Source organism: Sphaerodactylus townsendi, linkage group LG10 (genome assembly GCF_021028975.2).
Source record: "Sphaerodactylus townsendi isolate TG3544 linkage group LG10, MPM_Stown_v2.3, whole genome shotgun sequence".
In the NCBI taxonomy this organism is placed as follows: Eukaryota; Metazoa; Chordata; class Lepidosauria; order Squamata; family Sphaerodactylidae; genus Sphaerodactylus; species Sphaerodactylus townsendi.
Window position 1 is genome coordinate 81958923 of NC_059434.1, and position 14612 is coordinate 81973534.

Genomic DNA, 14612 nt, shown 5'->3' on the forward strand with positions numbered 1-14612 from the left:
CTCACAGGGTGTTTGTTGTGAGGGGGGAAGGGCAAGGAGATTGTCAGCCCCTTTCAGTCTCCTGCAGGAGAGAAAGTGGGGATATGAATCCAAACTCTTCTTCTTCTTCTTCTTTTGGATGCAGAATTAGTGGGGGCAGAATTTGTTGCCAAGAGGGGTAACTGCAGTAGTTAAGAGCAGGTGCACTCTAATCTGGAGAACTGGGTTTGATTCCCCGCTCTGCCACTTGAGCTGTGGAGGCTTATCTGGTGAACCAGATTGGCTTGTGCACTTCAACACATGCCGGCTGGGTGACCCTAGGCTAGTCACAGTTCTTTGGAGCTCTCTCAGCACCTCCCAGGGTGTTTATTGGGGGGGGGGAGGGAAAGGAGATTGTAAGCCCCCTTGAGTCTCCTTACAGGAGAGAAAGGGGGGATATAAATCCAAACTCTTTTTCTTCTTCCAAGCCACTTTTGAGGATCCTTAAGGTAGAGAAAAGTGGCATATTTAAAACCAACTCTTCTTCCCTCTCACCCAATTAAAAAAAAACACTACTGGAATATTTACCTTCTCTGTCAGGAGTCCAGAGAAACCACAGGAGTCCAGAAAGTAAAGTTTAACCAATTTCATTTATTTATTATATTATTTATTAACATGCACCCTAAGCAGGGTTTGTACTCAGATTGGAAACCTCCAAGGAAGGCTCTGCAGAGAAAGGCAATGGCAAACCACCTCTGCTTCTCATTTGCCTTGTGATTCGCCCAAGGTCACCCAGCTGGCGTGTGTGGGAGTGCACAAGCTAATCGGAATTCCCCAAATAAGCCTCCACAGCTCAAGCGGCAGAGCGGGGAATCACACCCGGTTCCTCCAGATTAGAGTACACCTGCTCTTAACCACTACTCCACTGCTGCTACAGTGGAGTCACTATAGTCTGTCTCATAAAAAGATGTTAGTAGAGTTGTATATTCCTCCGTCACAAAACTCAACATGCGGGGCTTGCTTTGCTGTAGGATGTTCTGCCTGGGTCCCAGTGCCTACCTAGCTCTGCTCGTCCCCCTGTCTGAAATTTGAAAATAAAAATATATTTGGGCATTCAGTTTAATTACACAATGTTGGCACTCAGTAATGCACAAAATCATCATTTTGACAAAAGCAGCATGTAAAAAGGAATAATCCTCATATTTGTACAGGACTATATTCTAGAACAGTGATGGCGAACCTATGGCACAGGTGCCAGAGGTGGCACTTGGAGCCCTCTCTGTGGGCACACGCCCACAGAGTTCGTCATGTGGGCAGTGGAAAATCCCTCCCCCCCACACACACACACATCTAGGCTGGCCTGGGCCTCTGTGTACACACCGCAGTGAGCAGGGAGGACTCGGCTGGCGGGCCTAGCGCTTGTGCTCTGGGTGGCTGCTGCCTGAGGGGGGGGACGGCGCAGAGGAGGCAGAGATGCTAGAGAGGAACAGAGCGGTGCGCACGGGACTTGCTGGAGGCTACAGCAGGCTGGCCCCTGATCAAGCGGGTGGGGTGGAGGAAGAGGGAGCCAACCGTTTTTTTTCTAAACAAAAACCTCAGCATTCAGGTTAAATTGCCGGGTTGGCCCTTTGCGATAAATAAGTGGGGTTTGGGTTGCAATTTGGGCACTCGGTCTCGAAAAGGTTTGCCATCACTGTTCTGGAATCATAGAGTTGGAAGAGACCAGAGGGGGCATCAAGTCCCACCCCCTGCAATGCAGGAACATACAATCAAAGCACTCCTGACATATGTTCATCCAGACTCTGTTTTAAAATCTCCAAAGAAGGAGACTCCGCCACTCTCTGAGGCAGTGAATCCTAATTTGGAAGCATACAATTTTCTTGTCCGCTGCACCTTAGCTGACCGTACTGAAGTATTTTTCTGAGATTCAGTATAGAAAGAGGCCAGCAATGGCAATGCATGTCTATCCATCTCTTGTCTTGAAAAAGCTACGGGGTTCCTATAATTCTGATGCAATTTGAGGGCAAAAAGCGGAGGATTACTAGCAATATATCTGATCAGGGAAAGTGTAGGCAAGAACACCAGCAGCGACGTGAACCAACGCCGTAAAAGATTTCACAGCCCTCTTCGGCTGCTCAGCCCAGACTTTCGCTCTCTCTTGTGTCCCCCTCCTTTTCATCTCCGTGTTTCCCAACCTCCATTTCTCTTCCCATCCTTCTCAGCCTCCCCGGCTAAAAGGCAGGGAAGTGAGTCATTGCTCATCTTCTAATCCACTCTGATGCTGTTTTCGTGTCACCGTGACAAGCGAGTCGTGTTCCTGTGGAGAAGTGTTTTCCCCCGTGGTTAAGCTGCATGAAGACTGACCTGGCACGTGCGTGTTCCCATTGACCAGACCCCCCCCCCCCCCCGAGGATATTTTGCTGGGGGAAGTAAAATCCTGAAAGGGTGGCAATAGGCAGATACCTTACAAATCGTTGCTGGAAAAAATTGCAACTCGCTGGAAAACAAGAAGTCGCCAGGACCTGCTGAGGGGGAAATTAGCCTGGAAGTAATTTGAAGAAGATTTGTCATGACTAGTTCAGATTAACCCTGATCGCATCATATTTCCAAAGCTAAACAGGGTCAGCCCTGGTTGGTACTTGGATGGGAGACCACCAAGAAAATCCAGGGGCACTATGCAGAGATCCAGTGGGGTGGAATGGTTAGGAGCAGTGGATTCTAACCTAGAGAACCAGGCATGATTCCCCACTCCTCCACATGAGTGGCAGATTCTTGTCTGGTGAACCGGTTTTGTTTCCCCGCTCCTACACACAAAGCCTGCTGGGTGACCTTGGGCCGGTCACGGTTCTCTCTGAACTCTCTTAGCCCCGCCTGCCTCACAAGGTGCCTGCTGCAAGGAGAGACAGAGAAGGTGATTGTAAACTGCTTTTAAAGGTGAAGAAAAGCAGAGTATAAAAACAACTTTTTTCTTCTTCTTTACATGAAGCATTCTGGGTGACTTAGATAGTCTGGGTTCCAGTGAGCAGGCAACTGATATTGTATTAGAGATACAGATATATGAATGTATGGCTCACAATCATTATTAATTATTAATATTATTACTATTATTATTTTAATCTAGGATTGAACAAATGGGAGTGCAGACAGGCCGAAAGACAATAAGTAGGCAAGCCCATGCATATACGAATAATTTTAACTTGACTGACTCATTTTAATGCTAAGTTATGGATTGGATTCATTTTAACGCTAAATTATAGATCGGATTTATTTTAACGCTAAGTTATGGATTGGATTTTTTAACGCTAAGTTATGGACTGGATGTATTTTAATGCTAAGTTACCGTATGTATGGGATAAGTGAAACAAAGTAGGCCTCAGTGTTGATTTTAGGGTATTTTATATATTACAATTGCACTGGGAATTGCAAGGTTGAGAGTGTATATAGAATTTGTTGATCCTTGACTGTAATTTGCTGTATAGAATTTGTCGGTCCCTGGCTGTAATTTGCTGGTATTTGACTGTAATAAATTGAATTGAATTGATAGTCTGGGTTTGAGACACCTTGCAGGAGAGAAAGGCTGACACCTGCTCCTCCTCCTCCTCCTCCTCTTCTTCTTCTCCATCTTCCCCTTCTTCTTCAGAGGCAGGCAACAACAAATCACCTTTGTCCATCTCTTGCCTTCACGGTTACTTGATGGCTCTTACCTATTGGCCTCACCTGGATGGCCCATGACAGCCCTATCTCATCTGATCTTGGAAGCTACGTAGGGTTGGCCCACGTGGGTGCGTGAATGGGGAGAATAGCAAGTCAAGGATCACCAAAGAAAAGCAAAAAGCCTGAAAAATTCACATAATGTGGGCCAGATTCTCCAGGTAATGGCTCATGTGATGAACTTGTCACACCTGCAACATTTACCTCTTATTTTCACAGAAGGGAAGATTTATTCTGAACATGGTGAGATCAGAGGGTCACCATACTCTGAAGAAGATCTGCTTATCATGGACAATTGAGGTATAACAATTCTCTCCCTCTCTCATCCACACATAAATATGGACACACAACTTCTAGCAGAAAAGTTGAACTTGGGAGAAAATGACGCTTGAAAGTCCTATTAACAGGAACTGGTCTTTGAGATGACAGCATTTTGCTGCTGGAATCACAACTTCTCGGCACACCAAAACCCTAAGCGAGGTTTTTGGAAAATGGCGGCTGGAAGGCGCCATCCCTCCCCCCCTTGCCCGATTGACTTACCATCCCTGCAACTGTCTGGCTCATCGCTGAGGCCTGGATACAAGCCCCCCCCCACCCTGCAACTCTGGAGCGGTCGCGCAGGGCAGGGGTGCGTGTCCCCTGGCCTCAGCAATGTGCCGGACGGTCGCAGGGACGGTAAGTCGATCAGGTGACGGCGCAGTGCAGTGCCATCTTCCCAGTCATTATTGGGACCATTCGTGCGAATGGTCCGGGGGGGGGGGTCGACGTCATGTACGCCGACCCGACCCCCAGCATGACCGTGCGGAAGCGGCCTTTGAGTCTTCCAGCCTGTATTTGCCTCTTTCAATAACTCACAACCTCCTTGTGTACAAATATTCTGCCTTGCTTCCGTACAGGGGCTGCCATATAATTTCCTTAACATATAATTTCCTAGGCAAATAATACCTCTCTTTTGGGTTTTTTTTTTTTTGCCGCTTACCCAGATGCTGTGCTTGTCTATTTGTGTCTTACTGCGATGGTATCTGCACAGCTTCGGGAGAGACATAGACACTATAATCCCATTCTTAAAAGATAGTCTTTATGTCCAGTAGGTTTGCAATTGGAGGCTGAAACAAGAGACTGAAAGAAGCAAGGACAGATCAGAACTTCAAGGAATCTAGTCTCATACATTCTTTGCTGAGGTTGTATTTACTTCAGCTATGCTTTGAGTATTCATTTTACTTCTTTTATATCCTCTATCATGGACTTCAGAGGGAAAGTGGCATGGAATGGCCCAATTTTGCCCAATATCAGAAGCTAAGCAAGGCTAGTACTTTGACAGGGAATCACCAACAAAGGCTGTGTAGAAGAAGAAAGCAATGGCAAACCACCTCTGCTTCTCATTTGCCTTAAGATCTCTTTGGCCCTTTCTGCACGGGCCATGCGGACACCCCTGCACCGGCAGGAATTGTGCCAGTGAAGGGTTGGGGGCCGTTCACACAGAAGCGTGCGAGCGGCCCCCGCAGAGGCTGGCACAGGAGAGGCGGCTCCTCACGGAGCCGCCTCTTCCCCGTCCCTCTCCCACTCACCTCATCGCCTCCGTCGCCCTGCTGGCCTCCGTAGACCTGCCCACGCTGCCCTCCGATCTCCAGGGGTCGGAGGACAGCGAGGGAGGGTCTTAGGAGGCCAGCAGGGCTACAGAGGCGACGAGGTGAGTGGGAGAGGGACGGGGGAAACAGCGCATTCCCGGCGGTGCCGTTCGTACCGTGCCGCCGGGAATGCGCTGTTGTTCCAAAAACCTCCCTCAGTTTTTGGAGGCGGCCTGACACCGCCCTGGGGGAGGGGGAGGGGAGCCAGGTTGGTGCTGCTGCATTTTGGCAGCGCCGCCTGTGCAAACGGCTACCTGGGGACGGCGTTTTTGCCGTCCCCAGGGTGCCGTTTATGGCCCGTGCAGAAAGGGCCTTTGTTAGGATCCCTATAAATTGACTGAGACTTGATGGTGCATATTTGTGTATCATAAATGTAAGATACTACACTTAGTCAGGGGATTGGACTTGATGGCCCTTGGGGTCTCTTCCAACTCTATGGCTCATTCTGCACATGCAGAATAATGCACTTTCAAACTGCTTTCAGTGCTCTTTGAAGCTGTGCGGAATGGCAAAATCCACTTGCAAACAGTTGTGAAAGTGGTTTGAAAACTCATTATTTTGCATGTGCGGAAGGGGCCTATGATTCTATGATTCTTCAGATAAGAGTCTGCTACTCACGTGGAAGATTGGGGAATCAAGCCCAGTTCTCCAGAGCAGAGTCCACTGCTCTTAACTGCTATGCCACACTGCTCTTTGGAGGTGAGGTTGGTGCTGGCCCTGAAGGCCTTCAGTATCAAACTAAAGAACTTAATTTTCTGTATTTGTTTTCATTTCACATTGATATTAAAAGTGGTGTTTATTGGTATTAGCACCTTTTAGATGATTTCACATCCTATATAGATAGTAGCAATTCCAATAGGCCCCGCTAGCTGAATCTCATCAGAGCTCAGAGGGTAGCTAAACAGTATCAGTCATGGTCAGCATTTGAATGGGAGACCACCAAGAAAGATGAAGGTTGCTAAGCAGAGAAAGGCAAGGGCCAATTACCAGTATTCCTCTCTTGCCTTGAAACAGAGTTGTTCTGACCTAGTGCCAGTCACAGTTCTTTCAGTTCTCTCTCAGCCCCACCTACTGTACAAAGTGCCTGTTGTGGGGAAAGGAAGGGAAGGAGTTTGTAAGCTGCTTTGGGATACCTTTCAGTTGAGAAAAACTCCTCCTCCTCCTCCTCCTCCTCCTCCTCCTCCTCCTTGTCCTCCTTCTTCTCCTTCCTTTTGAATCCAGCAGATTATCTTCTTTCATCATCACAGCCAACCCTCAGCTGCTCCGGAACTATTTGATTCCCCAAGGATCAGCGGCATTCCCCATGTGGCTGGCTCTTCTCTTCTTGTGTTGCTCAAGCCACGTCCCCTGGCCATGATTTTATCAATAACGCAGCAATGAACAATTAAGAGCCCGTGCGTCTTCCAGGGAGAGATTCAATCAGGCCCCTTTCATAGGGTAGGTGATAGAGCTACAGCAGTGAGCTTCGTGTAGGGTAGGAGGAAACACAAGAACTCCCCTCCAATTGCTCGTCTTGCTCACAAAACAGGATGAGAGGAGCTAGCCAACAAGTTATATGATGTCTGTGGAATCTTCTTGTTAGCCCTGCTGCCGCCTTGAGCTATTGGCAATAAAGAGATAATATTTCCCCAGTGTGGAACAAGCACTGGGTAAAAAAAGAAACCGCTGCGTTTTGAAATGCTTTCATCTCTCCCCTCCCACAGCCTCCGAGTGAAGCCACAAAACACAATCATGTTGAACAAAGGACTGCAACTTTTACTATAAAATTGTGTGCAGGTATAAGCTGCAACCCACTCACTTGTGAATTGCAGTCCCTGCTGAAGAAGAAGAGGAGGAAGAGCAGCAGCAACAGCAAAAGAAGAAGAAGAAGAAGAAGAAGAAGAAGAAGAAGAAGAAGAAGAAGAAGAAGAAGAAGAAGAAGACGAAGAAGACGAAGAAGACGAAGAAGAAGAAGAAGAAGAAGAAGAAGAAGAAGAAGAAGAAGAAGAAGAAGAAGAAGAAGAAGAAGAAGAAAAGGAGGAGGAGGAGTAATTTGGATTTATACCCCACCTTTATCTCCTGTAAGGAACCTCAAGGTGGTTTACAAACTCCTTTCCCTTCCTCTCCCCACAACAGACACCTGGTGAGGTAGGTGGGGCTGAGAGAGTTCAGAGAGGACTGTGACTTGCCCAAGATCACCCAGCAGGAATATAGGATTGTGGAAACACATCTGGTTCACCAGGTAAGCCTCTGACTCTTGGGTGGAGGAGTGGGGAATCAAACACAGTTCTCCAGATTGGAACCCACCAGCTCTTAGCCACTGCATCATGCTGCTTTTAACCACTATATCAGTCCAGCTGTGCTTTAAAAATGCAGAGCGAAAATGCAGAGTCTACGGTCCATTAACGTTCTTTTCCTTTATAACCTGGGACAGTACCACTTGATTGCATCACTCTAGTAAGCCAGGATCTCCCCCACTTTAGATCCCCCCCTTGCCCACATTATATATGAACGTAGGAAGCTTTTTCAAATAAAGCATGTATTATGTATATGACCAGGGTGGGGTAGGGGGAGAATTCCAGCTTCACAGCGACTCTGGACCTGGGGGGAAACATGTATAAACGTTTATACATTTTTAAACACAGATTATTTACCCAAAAGAACCTAACAGCTGCTTCAGAGCTGTCTCAGGTCTCGGCGGCAAACAGGATTTAGAGGATTCTTGAAATGGAAATGACTCTTTGGTTTCATTACTTTGTACCCTTGCGAGCGCGCCTGTTCCAACAATTGTTCAAAGGAGCTCACATTTGTAAAAATCGAGCAAGTCATTTCTAACATGGTGGTGAGACTGTTGCCTGACGGGGGGAGAATGGCTGTTGAGCGAGGCAAACATAACTGTCCAGGGTGGGAGGGAAGACACGGCTGTTGACAGGGGAAATTTGGGGAATGGGTTCCCTTTCCTGGAATCCAGGTGGGCTTGGCCCAGACTATATGTAATTGTACCTCTCTATTCTGCATTGATTAGACCTCACCTCAGAGCCATAGCGAGGGGGAACTGCGCCCGGGGCACCCTGCACCCCTGCCAAACCTTGGAACACCCCCGCCATACCTCTGGAATGCCCCCACTGTGTCCCCTTAGTGCTGTGTCACTGCCTCACCTGGAATATTGTGTGCAGTTCTGGACACCGCAATTCAAGAAGATTATTGGCAAACTGGAACGGGTCCAGAGGAAGGCAACCAAAATGGTCAAAGGTCTGGAAACCATGTCCTACCAGGAGAGACTTAGGGACCTGGGGATGTTTAGTCTGGAGAAGAGAAAGTTAAGAGGTGACATGATAGCCCTGTCTAGATATTTGAAGAGATGCCTTGTTGGCGAGGGAGCAAGCTCGTTTTCTGCTGCTCCAGAGACGAGGACCAGGAGTCATGGGTTCCAGGTGAAGGAAAAGAGATTCCACCAAAACATTAGGAAGAACTTCCCGATGGTAAGGACTGTTCAATAGTGGAATACGCTGCCTCGGAGGGTGGTGGAGTCTCCTTTTTTTGGAGGTTTTTAAAGAGAGGCTGGATGTCCATTTGTCAGGAGTGCTTTGATTGTGTCTTTCTGCATGGCAGGGGTTTGGATTCGATGGCCCTGGTGGTATCTTCAAAGGGAGGATGGATGCAGACGGACAACACAAAATGGACTAATCAATGCTCTAATCAAGCTGGTCAGTGTTGCATAGTGATCAAGAGCTGTGGACTCTAATCTGGAGAACAAAGTTTGCGTCCCCACTCTTCCACGTGTGTGGCATAGTCTTATATGGTGAACTGGATTTGTTTCCCTGCTCCTCCACATGAAGCCTTCTGGGTGATCTTGAGGTAGTCACTGTTCCACAGAGCTCTCTCAGCCCCACCTGCCTCACAAGGTGTCTTTTGCGGGGAGTGGAAGGGAAGAAGTTTGTAAGCCACTTTGAGACTCCTTCCAGCAGAGAAAAGAGCGATATAAATCTTCTAAGCAGGACTGACCCTACTTAGCTTTTAAGATCTGATAAGATCAGGCTAGCTAGTGTCACCCAGGTCACGGCAACCGTATCCGTACAACTCACCGAACTGTGTCCATTAGGTGAAAGAAATATTTTCCACCAAACTTTTCTCTGCAGGATTCCTGTGGTCCTTTGGCTGTCCTCCCAGTGCTGCTGCAGACAGATAAAAATAAAGAATTGGAAAAGGCTTCCGCTGTTAGAATTATTACCCGGGAACATCGTTCCATGAGGAGACAGCCAGACAGGGTTATCAAAAGATGCTCATTCCATGTCTCTTTAGGCTCCTGGGCTTTGTCGCTGGGAGTTGCCGAACTTTCATTATCTCAAGTACACCTGCTACTGCTGGCGGACGGGGAGGCGTCCCTCTCCTTTCATCATTTCCCCTGGAGGTTGACTTCTTTTTGTTCAGTTCCTTCGAGGCATCCCAGTCGCCTTTGGTGATGTAAAAGCGCCCCAACCTTTCTCTTCCTGCCACCTTCTCCTTTCTTCTCTTTCCCCCTCCCCCTCCCTCTGTAACATTCGCCTGATTGAACTGCTAGAATTCTGTTGTGATGCCTTCAGTTGTCTGCGAGCCGGTTTCACGTCTTCAGGATGCAGTTGCTGATGCGCCTCACGAACAGTAACAGCCAAAGTGAACATATGACATTGTCTCGTTCCGCAAGAGACCATCTGCTCATCTTGCCCAGTGTGGTCTGTTCTGATTGGCAGTGATGGTCCAGAGGGTGAGGTAAAGGACTTTCCCCACACCTGCTGATCTTGTAACTGAAGATGCTGGAGGTTGAAACATGCATGTGTGAAGAAGAAGAAGAAGAAGAAGAAGAAGAAGAAGAAGAAGAAGAAGAAGAAGAAGAAGAAGAAGAAGAAGAAGAAGAAGAAGAAGAACAGCAACAAGAACAAGAACAAGAACAAGAACAAGAGGAGGAGGAGGAGGAGGAGGAGGAGTTTGGATTTATATCCCCCCTTTCTCTCCTGCAGGAGACTCAAAGGGGCTTACAATCTCCTTGCCCTTCCCCCCTCACAACAAACACCCTGTGAGGTAGGTGGGGCTGAGAGAGCTCCGAGAAGCTGTGACTAGCCCAAGGTCACCCAGCTGGCGTGTGTGGGAGTGCACAGGCTAATCTGAATTCCCCAGATAAGCCTCCACAGCTCAGGCCGCAGAGCTGGGAATCAAACCCGGTTCTTCCAGATTAGATACATGAGCTCTTAACCTCCTACACCACTGCTGCTCCTGAAGAAGAAGAAGAGGAGGAGGAGGAGGAGGAGGAGGAGGAGGAGGAGGAGGAGGAGGAGGAGGAGGAGTTTGGATTTATACCCCACCTTTCTCTCCTGTAAGAAGACTCAAGGTGGCTTCCAAACTCCTTTCCCTTCCTCTCCCCACAACAGACAGCTTGTGAGGTAGGTGGGACTGAGAGAGTTCTGAATTAACTGTGACTGGTCCAAGGTCACCCAGCAGATTTCCTGTGTAGGAGTGGGGAAACAAAATCCAGTTTACCACATAAGTGTCCGCTGCAACGCAGTTCTCCAGATTATAGTTAACATGGTCTCAACCACCATACCAAGCTAGAGTGCAGCACACAACTTGCTATTGTAGATTTCCCAGGCTGTGTGACAAAGGTCTGGTAGTTTTTGCTCCAAACGTTTCACTTACATCTATGGCTGGCATCTTCAGAGGTGTGTCATGGTGAGACCATGATGAGACCAAAAGAACAGCTCTAGAGAGAAACACATCTCACTGTGTCATACCTCTGAAAATGCCAGCTGTAGATGCGAAGGAAGGAAGGAAGGAAGGAAGGAAGGAAGGAAGGAAGGAAGGAAGGAAGGAAGGAAGGAAGGAAGGAACGAAGGAAGGAAGGAAGGAAGGAACGAAGGAGCAGAAGGAGCAGGCAGAGCAGAAACGAGCGAGTGAGCGAGCGAGTGAGCGAGCGAGGGAGCGTAAGAGCGTAAGAGCGAGCGAGCGTAAGCAAGCGTGGAAGCAACGTAAGAACGTAAGAACGTAAGAAAGAGCCTGCTGGATCAGACCAGAGTCCATCTAGTCCAGCACTCTGCTACTCGCAGTGGCCCACCAGATACCTTTGGGAACTCACATGCAGGATGTGAAAGCAATGGCCTTCTGCTGCTGCTGCTGCTCCCGAGCACCTGGTCTGATAAGGCATTTGCAACCTCAGGTCAAGGAGGATCAAGATTGGTAGCCATACATCAACTTCTCCATAAATCTGTCCAATCCCCTTTTAAAGCGGAAGGAAGGAAGGAAGGAAGGAAAGAAGGAAGGAAGGAAGGAAGGAAGGAAGGAAGGAAGGAAGGAAGGAAGGAAGAAAGGAAGGAAGGAAGGAAGGAAGGAAGGAAGGAAGGAAGGAAGGAAGGAAGGAAGGAAGGAAGGAAGGAAGGAAGGAAGGAAGGAAGGAAGGAAGGAAGGAAGGAAGGAAGGAAGGAAGGAAGGAAGGAAGGAAGGAAGGAAGGAAACCAAACCCAAAACTGGAGTTAGATTTTAAATCAGATGTTCTATGAAAGGAAGGCGGAAGATGGAGGAGGGAGGAATGAGCAAGATAGTTCATCTTTAATTCACCTCTACACACTGGCCTAAGCTTAAGCTCCAAGAGATGACTCCTGGATGTGTCAAGTGCTGCATTCCACAGCAGTGTCCATATTCTTCAGCACTGTTCAATAGCTCTCCTCCCACTTATGTCTGCTCCTTTCTTCTCTGAGCATACATCATCTCTTAACTAAAATCCTTCACACTGCATTTAGGACCAAATAAAGCATTAATATGTTCATCTCTGCAAAAACGTTCTTCTAACTATTACCTCGGGCATTCATTGAGCTAATTCTCCTAGTGAGAACACATTGACATCGCTGAGGTTAATGGCCCAAAGATTAACAATAAGCATCCATGCCTGAACAGTTTCTTTAAGGCTCATTGTTTCTGCTCACTGCAAGAGAAGTTGGAACTTTTCGTACTCTTCAAACCATGTGGCAGCTCTAAGTAGGGACACTTCATTTCACAAGGCTTCGAGTGTGTTTGTGTTTCTGCCTGTCCAGCTGGCATGGTTAAGTGGTTAAGAGGTTAAGAGTGGTAAAGTGCAATTCAGAAAACGGCGTTCATTTCCTCACTCCTACACATGAAGGCTGCTGGGCGGCTTTGGGCTAGTCCCAGTTCTCTCAGAACTCTCTCTGCCTCACCAACTTCACAAGGTGTCTGTTGTCAGGAGAGTAAGGGATGAAGTCAGCATCGTGTAGTGGTTAAGAGCAGGTGGATTCTAATCTGGAAAACTGGGTTTGATACCCCACTTCTCCACCTGAGCAGCAGAGGCTTATCTGGTGAACCAGATGTGTTTCCGCACTCCTCTTCTTCTTCCTCTTCCTCTTCCTCTTCCCCACTAGTTTCATGCATTTCATCATGTTTGTTCCAGTTCCAGCTGACTTAACAAACCTCCTGCTAATTCTGACTGGCTTGCTTACTTAAGCAATCTCATGTTTGAAAAGGTGGTGACATCCTCAATGCAATGACATGGAGTTGCCAGAAGTAGGTTGAGAAATGCCTGAAGATTTGATAGATAGAGTCTGGAAAAGGCAGGGTTTGGGAAGGGGAAGAACCTCAGTGTAGAACATATTACAAATTCCATAGGTACCACAAAATGCAGCATTCAAACTCGCATTAAGGAGCACGAAAGACACTGTTGGCTTAACCATCCTGAAAAATCTGCAGTAGCAGAACATGTCTTAAACAAAACTGGACATAACATTTTATTTGAGAACACTGAAATTCTGGACAATTCAGAAGGTTACTATGTCAGACTGCACAGGGAGGCCATTGAAATTCACAAACACCAAGACAACTTGAGGATGTAAACACCAAGACAACTTGAGGATGTAAATAGGCATGTGGATAAGGGGGAACCAGTGGACATTGTCTACTTGGATTTCCAAAAGGCTTTTGACAAAGTTCCTCACCAGAGACTATTGAGAAAACTCAGCAATGAAGGAATAAGAGGGGAAGTCCTCCGATGGATTAAAAACTGGTTGAGAAACAGGAAGCAAAGAGTGGGTGTAAATGGGAAATTCTCACAATGGAGAGATGTGGGGAGTGGTGTCCCCCAAGGATCCGTATTGGGACCAGTGCTCTTTAACCTATTCATAAATGACCTGGAAGTAGGGGTGGGTAGCGTGGTGGCCAAGTTTGCAGATGATACCAAATTATGTAGGGTGGTGAGAACCACAAAGGATTGCGAGGAGGTCCAAGCGGACCTTGATAAATTAGGTGAGTGGGCTAAGAAATGGCAAATGCAGTTCAATGTAGCAAAATGCAAAGTGATGCACATAGGGGCAAAAAATCCAAACTTCCCATACTGCGCTACAGGGGTCAGTGCTATCAGTCACACAGACCAGGAAAGGGAGTTGGAAGTGATGTAATTGATAGTTCCATGGGAATGTCAGCTCAGTAATATGGCAGCTGTGAAAAAGGCAAAACTCTATGCTGGGGATAATCAGGAAAGGAATTGATAATAAAACTGCAAAGATTGTCATGCCCGTGTATAAAGCCTTGATGCTACCACACTTGGAGGACTGTGATCAGTTCTGGTCACCACATCTCAAAAAGGACCGTGAAGAGATAGAAAAAGTGCAGAGAAGGGCAACGAGGATGATTGAGGGACTGGAGCACCTTCCTTATGAGGAAAGGCTGCAGCGTTTGGGACTCTTTTAGTTTGGAGAGGAGACGTCTGAGGGGGGATATGATTGAAGTCTATAAGAGTATGCATGGGAGGTGAAAATGTTGACAGAGAGAAATTTTTCTCTCTTTCTCACAATACTAGAACCAGGGGGCATTCATTGAAAATGCTGGGGGGAAGAATTAGAACTAATAAAAGGAAACACTTCTTCACGCAACGTGTGATTGGTGTTTGGAATATGCTGCCACAGGAGGTGGTGATGGCCACTAACCTGGATAGCTTTAAAAGGGGCTTGGACAGATTTATGGAGGAGAAGTCAATTTATGGCTGCAATCTTGATCCTCTTTACTGATCTGAGATTGCAAATGCCTTAACAGTCCAGGTTTAGCACCGAGGGCAACAACCCATGAAGGCATTGCTTTCATCCTACATGTGAACTCCCAAAGGCACCTGGTGGGCCACTGCGAGTAGCAGAGAGCTGGACTAGATGGACTCTGGTCTGATCCAGCTGGCTTGTTCTTATGTTCTTAACTTCAACAAGAAAGAAGAGACTCTGAAAATTAACAAAGCTTGCCTACCAGTACTTTAAAAATGGACTGATAACTTCACCCGCAATACAATGCACTCAATGACACTTTTGCATAGCAAGT